At 35.6% G+C, this 20,254-nt stretch overlaps 1 pseudogene; it reads right to left on the bottom strand.

The window, feature by feature from the left end:
* LOC113693506 (eukaryotic initiation factor 4A-III homolog A-like) overlaps nucleotides 1-13,430 on the bottom strand; it is a 33,995-nt pseudogene extending 20,565 nt beyond the window's left edge.
* Between the last annotated feature and the right edge of the window lie 6,824 nt (nucleotides 13,431-20,254).

The following is a 20,254-nucleotide window of genomic DNA, read 5'->3' as shown; positions in this document are numbered from 1 at the left end:
CCAAATTAGTAGTTGCTCGATGAAATAGTCCAGGAGGAATAGTGCTCAATCACTGGATGGAGCCAAACTGAAACAAGTAAATGAAAGAGGGAACCGAACAAAAATACCGGCAAAGGTATATGCCTTAGACAACCAACAATCTCCGGAGTCATCTGAGGCAACTGAAGGTAAAAAAAAAAAATTCGAGGACGAAATTTCTTTAAGGAGGAGAGAGTGTAACGACCGGAAAACTTTCCTTATATTTTTTCTTAGAATTCCCTTTTGTTTAGAATTTATTACTTTATAATAGTCTTACTACTCATTTATCCCACAATAAGTGCAAATAAACATAGAATCAAGGATTTTTCCTTTCATTTTCAAGTTATCGTAAATTATGATTTTTACGCCTTTTCGTAGTGTAATTATTCGGCACGGAGTGTGTATCAAATTTAGTGATTTAGAGTGAGTTTTAGATGATATTAAGTGTTTGATTAGAAGTAATAATAATAAGTCAGTGAATTGTAAGTAAAACCTTAGTACACACGATTTACGGAAAATCGGCTTGAACCGACGGATATCGTTCACTACCGATTGAGCACACCACTTGCCACTACTTCATTAACTTAATCTCATTGTTATTAGAGATATCAACCCCTAATCAGCTCTTGTTGGCCGAAATTATTGACCATAAAAACCAAAGGAAAAGAAAAAATTTGAGAAAAGATCTTGGAGTGACACTTGGAGACAATCCAACCATCTCTGACCCAAGCTCATTTCTATCACTTGGACCTTCTTGAAGCTTCATTCTTACTTCATTTTGACACATCTTGGCTGAGCCTAAGAAAAAAAAAAGGGAGAAGAAAGTTTCATTCCATTTTTGGGGTTTAGCTCATTTGAGTGAAAAATCAAGAAACTAAACCGATTAATCCTTTCTTTGAGCACTTGGGAAGCTTGGTGTGCTAAAACTTTATAAGGAGAGGTGGTGGATATCTCTTACAAGCATCATAGTGAGGTATATTGGCTGTCCATCATCCTTAATTCCCTTAATCTTTCTTAAGTTGCTATACAGCTCATATTCTTGGTTAATTGATAGCTATGCAAGTAGTTTTGATGATTATGAAAAATTTGTGAGTTAGGGTTTCGAATTGTTCAGCTATATTTCTTCTTGTTTAGATAGAATATGATGTGAATAAATTTAGATAAGGAAGTGAAGTAGTGTTTTAAGCTAGAATTGTGAAGATTAGCACTTGAATGCATGAATTCCAATTTTTTGGTTTTGTATTACCCTGTTCTGCCCAGTTTCATTCGGCCATGATGGAGGCCGAATCAGCCTTAGGTTAAAACATAAAAGTTGTAGGAAATGATGTATTATAGTGGCCTGTAAAATTTCATCCCAATCCGAGTACTGTAGCACATGAAATGACAAAATTACCCTTGCTGCCATAGGTATAGTTTTGTGGACAGTTTTGACATTTCCTCATTCTGGCTGTGTTTTTTCACCTTGATCCATATCAAATTAGCCTTTGGCCAAAACATGAAACTTTTAGTCCTATGTTTCAGCCTTCCAACGCAACTGAAAACACCTCAAACGAAATTTTGTAGCCTGAGTTATTACCATTTGAATTTAGTACTGGCAACTATACTGACAAGAACATTTTGGTTCTGTAATCTGTACTTTTGACCTAGATCAATTGTGAATTGGATTGAGTGGTCTGCATTAAAGTTGTAGCCCTTTGTCTTAGTTTCGAGCCGGTATAAACTTCACACCAATCCGATTAACGTAACTCTAGTTGTGGCTAAAATGTTATAAGATATTGAATGTCATTTAGCCTTTTGCCATCAAAACATGATTTCCGATTAGATTATTATACTTGTGTTATACTTGTGTTGTGCTTGGATGATTGTTGAGCCTATTGAACGGCTATTGTAATGAGATTACCTGTGTGTGACTTCGGAACTGATTGAGAAAAATAATGAAACCATAAATGGTTGGAAAATAGGTAAATACAATGGACGTGCTGCCCAAATTTACACTCGAGAACTATGTAAGGATTTGAGAACGAATACCACTTGAACCATCTAGGATATTTACGTCTTCTTTTATCGAGGTATATAAGTTAGAATTTGATCAAAACTTGTACCCTTGAAAAAATGAAATTTACGACTAATAGAAATACGTTTTCTTTGTCACTTCGACTCAAATGGAGATTTCAAAGTTTTACGAGCAAGCATCAGTTTTACAAATATTTTACTCATGTCCTTTGGTTTAAATGTACTCTTTTCACTTCCAAAACCATATTTATACTTTGTACTAGTAGTTATTCGGATTTTCTTTGGTTCATCTAAACTTTGGATGGTTTAACCGTAATATTTTTTCTTGGTTATTATTAGGGTTCCTTGGTGATTGAGGATATTATCCGGAAGGATACTTTGGACGTTATTTTGCTTAAATAGGAGAGTGTTCTTTGTACATTATATTTCCATTGACTATGTGACTTGTTGTGGATGTTTGATTAAATGTTAAATGCTTTCAATGATTGCTGAAAATGAGTTTTGCTAGGCGAGTGTGTACTTTATCGCATTCGACCTAAATAAATATGAAATTTGTGAGAACCCGTAAAACCCTAATTATTTTCCTAGGGTTTATTTTCCCCTTAATTGCATGTTTTCTGCATTTTCGGGCTTAGAAATATTTTCCTGGTAGATTTTATGAGCAATTATAGTTTTTAGATGATTTTTCTAGTATTGGAGAATTTTTAGAAAATTAAGAGTAAATAGTGGACGTGGGACCCACTAGTGCGAAAAGTTCGGAAAAATTCGGCCAATAAGGTTAAGTTTCGGATACTGTGTAAAATTTATCGGGTGTTAAGTGATAAGTAGAGTGTGTGAAGTGATTGATGTGAGAGAGAAAAGAAAGATAGGAAGGCATTTAATGAGATGCCACATGTCACCTTCTCATTGGTTATGACTTAAGAAACACTATTCACCTTTTGACAAATTTTTTGACTTTTGACCCAATTAGTTAATATCTCCAAAAATTCACAAAAAATTCCTCATTTTTCTTTCTCTTTGGCCGGCCATCCCAAGCTCCACAAGGGAGAAAGTTCATCAAATTTCAAGCTTCCATCTCACTCAATCTTCCATAAACAAAAGCTTAGACTAGATTTCACTCCATAAAATCCTATCTTCTAGTGCTAGTAAGGGTTGTAGTGAAGTTGTTTTGAAGAGCAAAGGTGTCTACAATCTCTCTTTCCCTTGTTTCTTGGTAAGTGATGCTACAACCTCTCCCCTATACCTAATGATGGTTATATTATGCTTAATGGTGGCATGAGTGAAGGAATATATGATTTGTTTCTTGATTTGGCTTGTTTTGGTGAAGTTTTTATTTTATTGGGAATTTTTCTGGATTAATATGATCTTGATGTTGGGGGCTTGTATGATGAATGATAATGGTTGATAATGACTCTATGAGGTGTATTGGATAGGAAAATGCAATCAATTTTGGATTTGGTGTGAAAATTGAAAAGTTAGGGTTCATAGAATCCCATTTCTGTCCGGTTTTAGATCACTGGGTTAGAGGCCGAATTGGACTTTGCTCAAAACATGAAAGTTGTAGGTATTGATGTGTTTAAGGTGCCTGTAAAATTTCAGGTCATTTGGATGAGTGTGGAGTGAGTTATGCCGTTTCTACTGTAGCTGTTCTGCATTGAGCAGAATGTGAAAACTGCAATTGTAATTGGCCTTTTTGACTGGAATTGGTTTGGATTTTGAAGTTGGTGTCTTCTGATGAAATGTAGCTGAATGTCTTAGCTAACATATGCCTTTGGAATTTCAGCATTTGGACTTGTATGGACTGAGATATACCAATTACAGTTTTCTGTGTTTTGCGAACCTGTTTTAGGAATTCTGGGTTAGTATTTGGCATATTTGACCTAGTTGTGTTAGGAACTGGATTGAGTGACCTTCTACATTGTTGTAGCCCTGTTCCATAGCTTCGAAACGGTGGGTCTTACACCCCCAACCGATATTCGTAGTGAGAGTTGTGCCATTACCGCATTATGACATCAAAACCGGTTTTCTTATCAAGGCTTAAGTTAAAGCCCTTTCTTAATTTCTGGTTTGCTATCATGCTTATTTGTACATATGAAACCCTATTGGGGTTGTGTTAAGCATTGTTATATGACTCGTTATCGAGTCTCATTGCATTTGTTTACATGTTCTAGGGCGTGACGGTAGCTCACGACATATTGGTGATCGCGGTGTATGAAACACCACTTTCTCACTTGGTGAGTACACTACTCACTTACTTGTTATAATGTGGCTTTATGCTATGTGTATTTGATGCCTTGAGGGCTTAATTGGTTATTGGAAATGATTGAGGTGAGGGTGTACTTGACCGCCCTCACCCCTTGTGATTTCATTCGTGGCTATTTACTGTATTACTGTATTACTGCACTGGTTATATGGAAACTGAATTGGTGTTGTTTGGATGGTTGTCCGACTACTTTACTGTATCACTGAGCTCAACCCCGTTTGGTAGTCAATTGGATCGAGCCGGCGAGGGCTTGGTCGTGAAAATTGTCATACCACGGGGACTGTACTGAGGAGCCTTGTAGTAATGAGACTCTTGGTTCCTGTATACTCGAGTATTGCCAAAAATATTACTGAATGGAGTGCGGGCCCGGTTGGGGTATGTTGGGTGGAAGGAATGGAAGTAAAGTGAGGTCTACGGTTTGATACTTTTGACATTGACGGAGGGTCAATGAGGTTGGATCAAGATTGCAAGCGTGGAAATGGGCTCTTGAGAGCCGACCGTATCCTTTTACCGTTTTGTTTTACTGCTTATTTGTGCACTTTAAATGAAAGTTCATCCTTATGAGACTTTGGTTGCTTATGTAGTAGTATACCACTGGGCTTTAGCTCATTCTGTGTCATTTGTTTTCCTTACAGGAAAATGAACACTTTTGGAAAGATTTTGATAGTTGGATGACAAGTTGAGCTCTTGTACATGTAATTTTGTTTAACTCCTTGAGGGTGATAACCCTAAGTGTATAGCTTTCTTTAATGAAGGGCTTGTGTTGGCCTAATTGTATTGGTATTAACTAATGGGATAGCTTGTACGCCATTTGGCTTGTAAATGTTGATTTCCAATGAATATATATGCTTGGCTGTGATTTGGATGAATTTCGGATCAAGACGACTTCAAACGAAAACGGAAAAAATTTTGGCGTGGATGAACAGTGCCAAATCCGGCCAGGAATCCGGCCAGAAACTGGCCGGATTGAAGGCCGGATTGGCCTTGGAAAAAAAGAATCCGGCCAGTTGCTCTCTGGCCGGTATCCGGCCAGACAATCCGGCCGGAATCTTGGCCGGATTGCTGGCCGGATTGCGAGGGAGTTTTGAAAATTTTTATTTTGCTCTCGGCCTTGTATCCGGCCTAGAATCCGGTCGGAAATCCGGCCAGATTCTGGCCGGATTCTGACGTGGCCTGCACTATTCATTTCGGCTTCGATTTTCGTTTTTTTTTATTTTGCGATTTTGGCTTGTTTGCGCGCAATGGTATGTTCCGAAACGTAATAGATCGACGTAAACTGTACCGTTAGTCCTGACGAGAGTTGGGCAGGCAGTCCGCTAACCCCGTTGGTTCGCCTTCGGGGAAGGTGGGGCTGTCACAAAATTTTCAATGATTATTTGATTATACGCTAGTTGTGCATGAATGTAAGCCTTGTGGCAGAACTGCGCCCTTGCTCTTCGTTGCCGATCGACTCGAGTCAGAAGCGGACTCGGTCGGGGGATTTGGTGACCCTGGGTGAAAGTCTGGTATTCTCAAGTATTACCATGTTGTCGGGTGGAGACTGGCCAATGTCCAGTAGGAGGAAAATGAAATTAATGAATGAATGGCGAGAACAATGGAGGGGTTTTCACTTGCAAACGAAATTATTTTAATGCTGGAGGAATAAGGAAATGATTGGTGGAATGAATGAACGAAGGGCTCCACGTGAGCATGTATCCTTGTAATGAATGTGTCATTATTGCTTTATATTGTAAATGTTTTCTGGACGACTTGTTAGTATCTGATTAATGTCCTTGTCTAATTAATTTGATTATTGCGTACGGAACCTCTCTGGGCTTTTAGCTCATTCCGTTAGTTTTGTTTTTCTTACAGGAGATGCGAGCAAGGGCGAAAGACTTGTATAGAATAGCATAGTCTAGTTCAACTTTTTGCAATTGTACTCACTCTAATGCCTGGATAGGGTTGGATGTATTGAGATTGAGAACCTTTGTTATATTTGGGTTTGTATTACTGTGAGATAGAAATGTATGTAAGTATACGTTCCCAATTTGGGAACTGTTATTTCCTTTACTCTTGAGGTTGTAACCTCTTTTATTTGAAATAAGTGAGTGAGTTCTGGCTAGAGTTGGGTTGGCGAACCGCTAAACCCTGGGATACGCCCTACAGGGAGGTGGGGTTGTCACAGATGGTATCAGAGCCACCTTGTGTAGTCTCTGCGCGGAGTGAGCTTGGGTCAAGTGGTGTTATGATTCTGATTTCTTAAATAAGTATGAAGGACTAAGTGCTCTTTTGAGCATAAGCTATGAACCATAAAGTGTTATAGATCTTAAATCTTTCTCGTAGTACTTGAGGATAATAGTTATGTACGTCAGGTAGGAATCTCAATGGTAGATAATTTACTCTTGGGACTGGCCAACTCGAGTGGTGAATGATCTCGGATTCTTGTACCCGAGTACGCGGGAGTTGAGGGCAATACCAAAGACTTGCGATCTTCATTTCGAGGAACAGGAATGGGCTAGCGTTTGGTGAGAGCAAGTGCAAGGGATCTATGGATATCGAGTTCGGATAGTAATAGAAGTGAGAAATTGGACGGGAAATATTTTAACCGAGTATGGAATGGCATATCGTGTTTTCTTTTGTTTTGCCTCTGTAATGCTACCGTATGTATTTGACTTGTGGCATGTTAATACTTACGTGTATGGTAATTGCTGTACTTGATTTTGTTTTTGTTCAACTTGATATGTAGCTATGTGAATTTGGTGTGTTATATCTTGTCGTTTTAGTCCATTTACTTTGTTACATACTAAATCACCTTTTGAAAAAAAAAAGAGAGAGAGAAAGGTATGGAGGGGAGATGTAGTCATGGTCCGAGAGCTACTCATGGCCGTGGAGCTAGGCAAGCTCAAGAACCGAGAGAAGAAAGTGAAACAGTAATTGAACAAGATCGGGGACCGAGGGTTGAGGCCGGAGATCAAGTAGCGACGGCGATACAACAAATGACAAATATCTTAGCGCAATTGGTAGATCAACAAGGCTAGATGCCAGTGAATCAACCCCAAAATCCCGAGATAGGAGAGGATAGGGCTCTGGAGCGATTTCAAAAGTTTGTACCTCCTAAATTCCTTGGAGGGCCTGATCCAGATGTAGTTGAACAGTGACTAGAGGCAATAATTAACATCTTCGCAGCTTTGAACTACACGGAGCAAAGACAAGTGAACTTTGTTGTATTCCAATTCGAAAGACCGGTTCGAATATGATAGAATGTTATTAGGGTAAAGTGGGAGAGAGAACAAATTGTATGGACATGGGCAAACTTTATAAGAAAATTTAACGAGAAGTACCTCCCACCTTTGGTCCAAGAAAGGAGGGAGGATGAGTTTATTTGGTTGCGTCAAGGAACCCAAAGTGTGGCCAAATATGATGCTAAATTTACTAAACTGTCTAAGTTTGCCTCTGAACTGGTAGTTACGGAGCGAAGGAGAGTAAAACAGTTCATACAAAGATTGAATCTGGAAATCCGAGAAGCGTTAGCGGCGGTTCAGGTGATTACCTTTACGGAAGCCCTTGAGAAAACCCAAAGGATTGAGGATGCAAAGGCACAGGTAAAAACCTTCCAAGCACGGAAAAGGAGTGCATCTGGTAGTGTATCTAAGGAATCTAGCGAAAAGATAGCACCTTCTAAAGTACAAAAAGTGAACCCTTCACCCCGCCGACCGTGGACATTAGGAGCACTAGATGAAAAATCTACCAACAAGCTTCGGAGTCATCTGAGGCAACTGAAGGTAAAAATAAAAAATAAAAATTTCGAGAACGAAATTTCTTTAAGAGGGAGAGAGTGTGATGACCGGAAAATTTTCCTTATATTTTTCTTAAATTCCCTTTTGTTTGAAATTTATTACTTTAGAATAGCCTTATTACTCATTTACCCCACAATAAGTGCAAACAAACATTGAATCAAGGGTTTTTCCTTCGTTTTCAAGTTATTGTAAATTAGAATTTTTACGCCTTTTCGTAGTGTAATTATTCGGTACGGAGTGTGTATCAAATTTAGTGATTTAGAGTGAGTTTTAGATGATATTAAGTGTATGATTAGAAGTAATAATAATAAGTCAGTGAATTGTAAGTGAAAACTCTAGTACATGCGATTTACGGAAAATCGGCTTGAACCGACGGGTATCGTTCACTACCGATTGACACACCACTTGACCACCACTTCATTAACTTAATCTCATTGTTATTAGAGCCAAAATATCAGCCCCTAATCAGCTCTTGTTGGCCAAAATTATTGACTATAAAAACCAAAGGAAAAGAAAAATATTGAGAAAAGATCATGGAGTGACACTTGGAGACAATCCAACCATCTTTGACCCAAGCTCATTTCTATCACTTTGACCTTATTGAAGCTTCATTCTTCCTCCATTTTGACACATCTTGGCCAAACCTAAGAGAAAAAAAAAAGGGAGAAGAAAGCTTCATTCCATCTTTGGGGTTTAGCTCAATTGAGTGAAAAATCAAGAAACTAAACCGATTAATCCTTTCTCTGAACACTTGAGAAGTTTGGTGTGCTAAAACTTTAGAAGGAGAGGTGGTGGATATCTCTTTCAAGCATCATAGTGAGGTATATTGGCTGTCCATCATCTTTAGTTCCCTTAATCTTTCTTAAGTTGCTATACAACTCATATTCTTGGTTATTTGATAGCTATGTAAGTAGTTTTCATGATTATGGAGAATTTGTGAGTTAGGGTTTTGAATTGTTCAGCTATATTTCTTCTTGTTTAGATATAATATGATGTGAATAAGCTTAGATAAGGAGGTGAAGTATTGTTTCAAGCTAGAATTGTGGAAATTAGCACTTGAATGCATGAATTCCAGTTTTTCGGTTTTGGGTTACTCTGTTCTATCCAGTTTCATTCGGCCATGGTGAAGGCCAAATCAGCCTTAGGTTAAAACATGAAAGTTATAGTAATGATGTATTATAGCTGTCTGTAAAATTTTAGCTCAATCCGAGTAACGTAGCATATGAAATGACAAAATTACCCTTGTTGCCATAGGTATAGTTTTGTGGATAGTTTTGACATTTCCTCATTCTGGCTGCATTGTTTCACCTTGATCCGTATCAAATTAGCCTTTAGCCAAAACACGAAACTTTTAGCCCTATGTTTCAGCCTTCCAAAGCAACTGAAAATACCTCAAACGGAATTGTGTAGCCTGAGTTATTGCCATTTGAATTCAGTACTGGCAACTATATTGATAAGGTCATTTTGGTTCTGTAATATGTACTTTTGACTTAGATCAATTGTGAACTGGAATGAGTGGTTTTCATGAAAGTTGTAGCCCTTTGTCTTAGTTTCGAGTCGGCATAAAGTTCACACCAATCCGATAAAAGTAACTCTAGTTGTGGCTAAAATATTATAAGATGTCGAATCTGCCATTTAGTCTTTTGCCTTCAAAACATGATTTTCGATTGGATTATTGTACTTGTGTTATACTTGTGTTGTACTTGGATGATTGTTGAGCCTATTGAACGCCTATTGTAATGAGATTATCTGTGTGTGACTTTGGGACTGATTGAGAAAAATAATGAAGCCATAAATGAGTTTTGTTAGGCGAGTGTGTACTTTATTGCACTCGACCTAAATAAATATGAAATTTTCAATGATTATTTGATTATACGCTAGTTGTGCATGAATGTAAGTCTTGTGGCTGAATTGGGCCCTTGCCCTTCGTTGCCGGTCGACTCGAGCCAGAAGCGGGCTCGGTCGGGCGATTTGGGGACCCTGGGTGAAAGTTTGGTATACTCGAGTATTACCACGTTGTCGAATGGAGACTGACCATTGTCCAGTAGGGAGAAAATGAAATGAATGAATGAATGGTAAGAACAACGGAAGGGTTTTCACTTACAAACGAAATTATTTTAATGCTGGAGGAATAAGGAAATGATTGGTGGAATGAATGAATGAAGGACTCCACATGAGCATGTATCCTTGTATTGCTTTATATTGTAAATGTTTTCTGGACGACTTGTTAGTATCTAATTAATGTCCATGTCTAATTTATTTGATTATTGCGTACGGAACCTCGCTGGGTTTTTAGCTCATTCCGTTAGTTTTATTTTCCTTACAGGGGATGCGAACAAGGGCGAGAGACTTCTATAGAATAGCAAAGTCTAGTTTAACTTTTTGCAATTGTACTCGCTCTAATGCCTGGGTAGGGTTGGATGTATTGAGATTGAGAACCTTTGTTATATTTGGGTTTGTATTACTTTGAGAAAGAAATGTATGTAAGTATACGTTCCCAGTTTGGGAACTGTTATTTTCTTTACTTTTGATGTTGTAACCTCTTTTATTTGAAGTAAGTGAGTGAGTCCTGACGAGAGTTGGGCAGGCGGACCGCTAAACCTTGGGGTACACCCTAAGAGGAAGTGGGGTCGTCACAGCCCCAAAAATTGGTATGACTAATTTCCTATTGTCTTTGGTTGTACTTTTCTTGCATCGATTTTGTTTTATGTTTCTATTATCAATGATTTTAGGATGTCCTTGAGGGATTGCCAATCTTTTTTATCAGATTTATTTGTCTTTTTTCCCTATTTTTAGAAGGGTTTTAGAGCAAATAAGTTGCCCTAAAGATCTTTATAGAGATTAATTTCTTACTATCTTTGATTGTATTTTTCTTGCATTTATTTTATTCTATGATTTTACTATGAATGGTGTTGGGATGTCCTTGATTGTCATTGTCTGTTTCATTATATTGTTATTTCTTTTATTTGGTCCTTTCTTTTACTATTCTTATAAGGATTTTCCAGCAGGCATCAGACAAGTTTTCACTAAAGATTGTTATGGATATTAATTTCTTTTTTTTTTGGTTGTGTTCTTCTTGCGCTGGTGTTGTTCCATGATTTTCCTTATCAGTGATTTTGGGATGTTCTTGAAGGATAGCCATCATTGTTCAATTAGATTTTTTTTATTTGGTCTTTTTTGCATGCTATTCTTGTGTGAAATTTTGAGCAAACAAATTTGCACTAAGGATTGATATGAAAATTGATATCTTATTGCCTTTGGTTTTACTTTTTTATTAGGCACTAAATTATCTGAAAATTGTTTTACATATGGTGATACTCATAAACATGTAGAAAATAAGCAAGAAGACCTGAACAGGTTGGTTGCCTGCAAAACTCAATAAGGATTCTACGTTAGACAAAGTAGCTGTATAGGTGTGACATTAGTATACATGTCTATTAAATAGTTAAAGTTACATACGTATTATAATTAACTAGAATAGTTTGACAAAAACATGCAATGATTCCAAACCCTGAAAAAGCAAACTATTCTCCTCAAAAACTACTACTTTCCTTATAGCCTCTCAGTCAAAAAGCTCTAGAAGGTTACTAATTATCTTAAGATCTGTCTGGCACCACCCTTAGTAAAAGGTTAGTGACTTGCAATACAGATAAATTAAACATAGCTAACCAATGCCAATTCTTGGACAGCAAGCAACACATTCTCTTTTCCCATAACATATGAGAATGTTGACAACTAAGGGAAGGGGGTTACCCTACAAGAAGTGTGCTTACCTGAAATTCTGGAGGAAGATATCTGTAAACATCATAAATTTGATCCTTAAACCAACGGCTTAACATGTCATCTGATTCATCCTAAAAATGTTTCAAAAATAAGAAAGACAAAAAATGCAATCAGACTCCGGTCAACAGCCTCACAATTAACAGGTCAAAAGTATAAAAAGGAGAAATATATTAACTTACAAGAATAAACAACTTAATAGCCCTTGTTCGGAGAGTTCTTCTTTTTATCATATCACAAACTCTGCCAGGCGGCCCAGACACCACATGAATCCCATATTCTGGCTTCCTAATATCCTCTCCCACACTCTTGCCTCCAATACATGCATGCATCTGTACATTTATGAATTCACCAATTACTTGTATCACTTGCTCTGTCTATACTGCCAATTCCCTTGTGGGTGATAATATCAAGGCTTGCACCCTAAATGATGGAAAACAAAATAATTATTCCAAATCCCTATGTAAGATATTATTCCCACAATTAAACTACTTTTGGAAAAAGATTAGTTTGAGCAGTAGAAAACAAGAAAAAGCACAAACAAACAAACCACAAGCGCTATACCCCAATGAGACCAAATAAAATTTTTTCCCATATATAACTTCTAACCTTCTTTTTTCTTTTAATTCAACATTTTACTTTCAACCACAAACATCTCAAATTAAACTTTCAGCTTGAACAACAAACAGCTGCAACAAGAAAAAGAAACAAACAAAACAAGAAGCACCCCAACCAATAAAATAAAAACTAGCACCATCAAAACACTACCCAGTGGCCAAGGAGGGCTCTTAGAGTCCTCACCGCTGTGCTTGTTTCATCAAGCGTAAAGTCCTATTTATCTATTGCTACTTTATAAGGTCCATAAAGACAAAAATTGTGCATGTTTATCAATTAGGGCTCCAAGCGAGCCTGTTTCATAATTTTACCATGCCCTATAAATTAAATATGTTTGTCCACTCTGCAAATTAAAAAAAAATTAATACTATGCCAATGTTCTAAAGTTTGAAATCATAAAATACTGCTATACAAATTTTCTCCAATATCTTAAACAAACCAAAATTTAAATAAGCAAGGGCAACCAAATTAAACAGAGTAATCTAAAAGATTAAAGAAAAGAAAATCCAAAACTCAACTCCTTAGCTCTAGCTATTGTAATTACGAATTAGATTACATAATCAGAAGATTTGGTGTCAACGACATGGTAGACGGTTAGGCCAATCATTGAGGTTTTTCCAGTTCCGGATTGAGCCTGAGCGATGACATCACGGCCAGATATAATTGGAACCACAGCTCGTTGTTGAATAACGGAGGGTTTCTCGAAGCCGTATTGATAAATCCCTCTCAACAAGTCATCTTTTATGCCCATTGTGTCGAAGGTCATGATGGGCTCCACACCCCTGGTCGTCTCGAACACTAGCGACTCATCGCAGGCGTCAAGCGCTGGACCTCGACGGGTCCTGTTTGCCAACACCATTGAACCCGATGCAGCCATGGAATTGATTCTTCTCTGGTTGTATAATTTTCCTATTCTTTCTTTCACCTATTGGCCTCTTTCTAGGGCTTTTGAAATAGAGAAATAAGAGGAGGAAAATGACGATAAAGGGAGGAAAATTTTCCCAACCCTAATAGCTTATTAGCAATGGAAGCATCAACCCACTAATGGTAGAGTAGGTAATGCACACACCAATGCACATACAATACTGGTACTGTACGGTTAATGAATTGTACACTCGTGTTGAATTGCCTAACGTACCCCTCAAAAAGATCAGATGAAAATTATCCAACAATCAAACACCCTCCCCCAACACCAAAAACTCACATCCCGGGGCAACCTCCCTCTTTCCCCTATGTACTAATACATTAAAGCTAAGCCCAAGATTTGCAACCCCACACCAAACAGGTACACATAAGCTACTAGAAATTAATGCAAATAAAATTCACCTGCACCCAATACTTCCACTCAACCACCCCACTTCCCCCCCCCCCACAAAACAAAGCAAAAGAAAAAAGAAAGATTTTGATATTTAAATCGAGCTATAAACATAACTTTAATCCATCCGAAGCAAAAACCCAGATGAATAAAGCAGCTTCAAGATTAAACATTTGCACATGAATTCAAGAACTTGAAAAGCATTACCTCTTGGGAAGAATCAAGATTGATGTCCAGACTACCAAGAATGGATGAAAAAGGCCAAAGAGGGTCAACTGAGCAGAGGAGTATGCTTAGAAGTTAGAATAGAGGGATTCCTAATGGGTTGTTGACATTGTATTTGACGATTCTAAATGTATATTTGGGTTTATGGTTATGTCATATTTAGCGTGCACACCATGTGAACAAAACTAGAAAACTACAAACGCAGACTATTTCGCCTTGCCTTTAAGACAAGGTCAGAAATTTTCAACCGCCTCAGACTCTCTCGAGATATATTTGTTAGAACAGTAGAAAAAAGAGTTTTATATTATTTGGTCCACAATAACTCCATAATATGATATCTTTCCAGCCTCCTGGTTAAATTTTATTTGTTATGAGTTTACCCTATACTCCTTTCTAATCGAGCACTTTATACATGGCCTCATTGATATTTTTAAAATAATTGTGGAGAATTATATGTTTTCCCCTGCAAATTTTTTTACTATTATTATGAGTTTACACTATAATTTTTTTCAATCAAGCACTTGTTCCTCGGCCTCATTGATGTTTTTGAAATAATTGTGGAGAATTAAATGTTTTTTAAAAGGCAGCGGTGAGTTGCATTTAATTGACATTAGATTTTTCATTTTAGTCTTTGAACACTTTAAGTAACAGATAGTCAAATAGGTTGACTATGTGTTGCTTAGACTTTTTAGGTTGACTATATTAGGAGAGACCATTATTTGCTATTTCGATTAGCAAATAGCAAAGAGGGCAAATCGCATGTCCTCTTCGACTATGTGTTCTTTAACCCAAATACAAAAGAGGACAAATCATTATTTGGATTAAAAGTAAAATACTTTATTACCTAATGGTCAAAGTTGCCGCACCTCTAGACCTTTATTTGTATCAATACTAGGGGAAAAAGCCAGCGCAACGCGCGGGAGTTTAGTACCTATAATTAAAGATAGTTAATAATTATTATTTGGTATTTTGTAGTATAAGAATTGAAGTATGACAATTTTATTATGTGCTATTAAACAGAAAAATCATAAATTACATATTGAGTCAAAAAATATAATATGCAATGAAATATAATTATAAGATACGATCAACTACTTTGCATCTAATCTAATAGAACAAAAAATCTACTTATATCTACTCATGCATTTTAGGGATATTAAAATTTTTTGTTTAGTTTGAATATGATCTTGATATGAGAGCAATCCACCATATTATTTTGTCATATAAGTGAGATTTGAACAATTAGCATACTTGAAGAAATCATTACCAGTGGAATTTCGGTTCTTGCATGCCAAATTCTTGAATTTATATTGATTCCAAGGACTTATCATTATGAAACCTCCACATTGACCAATCAATCAATTATGATTTATTGTATGATTTAGGACATAAAGCAAAGCATCTCCTTCTCGATAGGGGTTAAAATCACAAAACATTAGCTTTTGATCTAGTTGCAAAAATATACAATAACTAACATGCTAATCTAGATAAATAATTACCTCAAAAAGTTATTAAACATCTTAATCCACTCAATTCAAGAAAACAATTAAAAGTAAAGAAGTACATACTTTTAAGTAGATAGTTAAACATATTAGCAAATCAAATGAAGTGAAAAATTGCCTAAATGAAATCATCAATAAAATAGCAAATGATTTGAAAATTACCGTAACTAATAGTTAAAACAACAAAAGAAGTAGAAGCAATCTATAAATGGAAAAATTTATGATGATAAACTTATTTTAAACCACAAATAACAATTAACAAATGTGATCTTCTCCCTATCAAGCCTATCTAACATGGACAATTGAATTAAAATGCTAAAAAAAGTATTGCACATACAACTTGCAAGATTACAGATTTCTTACAACAAAAAAAGTAGATTAGCTAAAGAAAACATACCTATTGAGAAAAATGTTACAAAATGTGAAAGAGAAGTAGTTAATATAGCAACATCCGAATTCAATAGACTACATGATTGTAGTGGAACAAAATTATACATAAATGAAATGAATTTAAATAGATGGGGGTTACTATGGTAACGGCCAAGAAACCAAATTTCTCTACTAATCAGCATTAATTGTGTCTTAACATCTATATGTCATAAGTTTGCAAATAAATGATGAGAAAGGCTTTAAGAAATTAAGAGACTTGGATGTTAATACAATTAAATGATTAAAAGGGTTTTTATGTAATTCCACTAAAACACAAGTTGAATTCAATTATATCCAATGTTCAATCGGATATCGAACACTGTCACGCATTAAACTTACCCCTAGCTTTAAATGTCTGAGAGAACATTTAAGTAATTATAAAAAAAATCAAATTAGCTATAATGATTCATATTCAATATTCTAATTGCACTTTAAATACTCTTACATTCCCAAAATAGCCCCACCCTTGCAGTTGAAATCTTTGCCCTAAACTCATTTTTATATAGTATAAGGGCTCATGTTGAGGTTTGTTTCACTTTATTGAGATTTTCTAGCCAATCAAGGTGATTCCATGATAACATATAATTTACCATATCTTGAAGTAATTCAATACTATTCAAAAAGAAAAAGTCCAACTTTTACAATCTATAATTGCAAAAAAAAGTACAATTTAGACAAGTAAAACTGAAAAATACAAAAACCAAAGAGGAAATTACATTTGGGTGAAAAGAATGCTTAGACATAAAAAAGAGAAAACAAATTTATATAAAAAGTGGCCCAATTGGCATCAAATTTCAAAAGAAAAAGATTTTTAAGAAAAAATTTTAAAATCAGTGTTGATGAGATATGTTCTAAAAACTTTTTAAAAATCTCAAAATTATCTTTGCTACCTGTCCATCAAATGCTTGTAGATAACATGGAGAAGAGGTGAAGGGAAGAGGAGGATTTTGACATAAAAAAAAAAAGATTAAAAGGAGCAAAAAGAAATAAGGAAAAAAACAAGGGAGAAGGAAAATGACTGAAAAAATGAAAGAGAAGTAGAGTGAAGGAAAAAGTTTGAAGACATGAGTGGAAATGTGCGGTGATGTTCTGTCATTTATAACCTCAAGTCCAACACTGATCATAGATCAGGAGAAAAATGAAATGAAAAAAACTGCAGACTCACACGACCTATACATGGAGGACGACCAACATTATCACCAATGCCTTTCTACCATATTAATATGAGACCAATCCTAATACAAACCCTGTCAATGGTTGATGAAATTTGTATAAGTCCTAACATCTGGAAGATGGAATCAACGTTTGCAACGAAAATTTTAACCTAATACAAACTTTTGTATCAAACCTTGATTTTTGATAAAAGACACCACAATCAAATGTATTTCTTGATTGATAAGCCAAGTAAATAGACAAAAATTACTCTGAAGAATTCAAGAAAAGCTCATGAAAAACTCAAGAGGAAATCTCTCAATTATTTGTTAGAAATTCTAATTAATTAAATCGGATAGGTTACAAAGGCTATTTATAACCACAATGCTTAAACCAGCTAAATCCAAAAATGAATTTGGATTATGTCACTTATCATATCCAATAACTAAATCAATGGCCCAAAAAGTCCCAACATAACTGGCCATTTATTATTAAACAATAACTAAACAAACGATTAATTAAATTATAAATTGAAAAGAAAAACAAACATAGATAATGATGTCATGTTTCTAAAGTACAAATCAATATATGAAACTTCTTGTCTAACATAGTCGACCATTTATTGCTAAACAGTAACTGAACAAATGACAAATTAAATTATAAATTTAAAAGAAAAACAAGTATAATAGCAAAAATCCTAACTAGTCTTTTGGCACTAGATAATAATGCCACGTTTCTAAAGCACAAACAAACACATAAAACTTCTTGTCATGTGTTGATGCAACTCTATTTAACTTCTCACTAAAGTATATGACTAGTTTTATCGCTCTACATGAGCAAATCACCAATACTTACACCAAATACATCACATTCAATTTCAAAAATTTTATCAAAATAAGTAAACATAGTAATTGTGCATGTGTGAGTTTATGTTTAATTAATTGAAAAACTATTTTAACAACCAAACTTGCTTGCTTGTTGGTAGGCTACTTTTTCTTGAATTCTTTCCCAATTAATGGTGGTATTGACTCATACTTGGCCTTATCGTCAGTTACGATTTCTCCATTTTCCAAAATTACCATTGCCCCGAGGTTAGAACATTGACCTGCAATGTGTCCCTTTCTTTAACATTTGAAATATTTTTCATTTCAATTGCAAAATTTGGATCCTCCAACACATCCTTCACTCCAATTTTTGAAGTTTTAACTTTCGGTTTAGAGTTTGAAGTTGGCGGCATTCTCTTCTTCTTCTTTCGTTGGGGCAGCCTCCCATTGTTGGTTTGAGTATTGAAGTTAGGCCACGTATAATCCCTCATTTTGATTTACCTTTCTACGTTGACAGTTTTGTTCACTATTTCATCAAACTCTAGATAGTGTTGCAACTCAACAACATTAGCAATTCATGGCCTCAATCCATTCAAGAATTGAGTCATGGTCAACTCATGATCTTTCTCCACATCAGATTGAAACATGGTTGTTTCTATCTCCTTATGGCATTCCTTCATGCTCCGATTTCCTTAAGTGAGATTCTACAACTTTTGGTAAAAGTCATGGTAATAGTGTTCAGGGATAAAATGCTTCCTCATGACTGCTCTCAACTTAGTCTAAGTCTCAATAGACCATTCCTTATTCCTCCTTCTATTGATGCATACCAATCCTACCAAACAATCACATAGTCAATAAATTCAATGACTGCAAGTTTTACCTTCTGCTCTTTCAAGTATATTGGCAGTAAAAAAATCATCTGCATCTTTTTTTCCCATTCTAGATAAATCTCAGGATCGAATTTTCCTTTGAATGGTGGAATCTTCACCTTGATACCTTTCAATGTATCACCTCCACGTCTATTGTCACGATACCCACATCGTCGCCTCTTATCAACCTCCTCTTGATCGTTGAAGTCATCAGATTCCTCTACAGAAATCTTATCACGTGTTTCCTTATGTCTTTGAGACACCTGCTTCTAGTGTTGATTAAGGGAATTCTATATTTCATCAATTCATTCATGGAGTGGTTCTAAAGCAGTGTCTAACATCCGCTTAAATTGTTCTATCACGATTTTGCTAATTTTGTCACTTTTATCACGTTTGACATTTTACTCTGCAAGAAAATGTTAGTACAAAAGAAGTACATCACACACTCCTTTACATGTTTCACTTCACATTCGTGTTTGTACTTAGGTGTTTAGCCCTCTAATAATCTCATCAATCTAATTCTTAAGGCTTTTATTCACCTTTGAATTATTCAGAATTGTCTCAAGCAATCAAACACACTTATCAAGTAAGTCAACAAGATTGTAGATAATTAGGATTTGGAATTTACAAATGAAACTCAACACAAGAATGGATTGAATCAAAATCGTAGATTGACTTAGAAAAAAAATGATTAGAAAGAATAAGATAGGCTCCCCTCTTCTTGATAAACAAAATGCAATGTCTTTACTTGCCCCAAATTTGTTCTGAATTTGGAAAGGAATTCAAATAGTCAAACAGTTGTTTTCTCTCTTTTTTTTTTTCAAGAACTGCCTTTTTTATAGTAAACAAACAATAGTAATAATTAGGGCAACTATTGATATTAGATAGCTTGATTTGAATGATTCAAGGCAAGCAAAAATATTTTTTTAATTGGACGATTAAGGTAGCAATAGAATAAAGACACAAAACTTAGAAGCAAAATTTAGGAACAAAATACAACACAACAAGAATAGATGAGAAGTTTACAAGATAGGACATGATATAAGCAAAACCAAACAACTTGAATGGACAAAAAATAACTTAAATGACGAGAATTAAAGGGATATATCCTGATATTATAAACTAGCATTGATACCAGCTGATACAAATCCCATTAATGGTTGGTGAAACTCATATAAGACAAGTCCTAGGATCTACAAGATGGAATCAATATTTGCAACAGAAACCTCAACATATTAGGTATCAAACCTTGATATGTGGTAGAAGACAGCACAATCAAGTATATTTCTTAATTACTAAGTTGATTGAACACTCAGAAACTGCTCTGAAGAATTCAAGAGAAACTCACAAAGAACTCAAGAGGAAAACTCTCAATTATCTACTAGAAATTTTGATTTATTAATTTGGATATGTTATAAAGACTATTTATAGCCACATCGCTTAAACTAGCCAAATCTGGAATGAATTTGAGTT

Source organism: Coffea arabica, chromosome 6c (genome assembly GCF_036785885.1).
Source record: "Coffea arabica cultivar ET-39 chromosome 6c, Coffea Arabica ET-39 HiFi, whole genome shotgun sequence".
Taxonomy (NCBI): Eukaryota; Viridiplantae; Streptophyta; class Magnoliopsida; order Gentianales; family Rubiaceae; genus Coffea; species Coffea arabica.
Note: the sequence above shows the minus strand (reverse complement) of the source record. Positions and strands in the feature narration are given on the sequence as shown.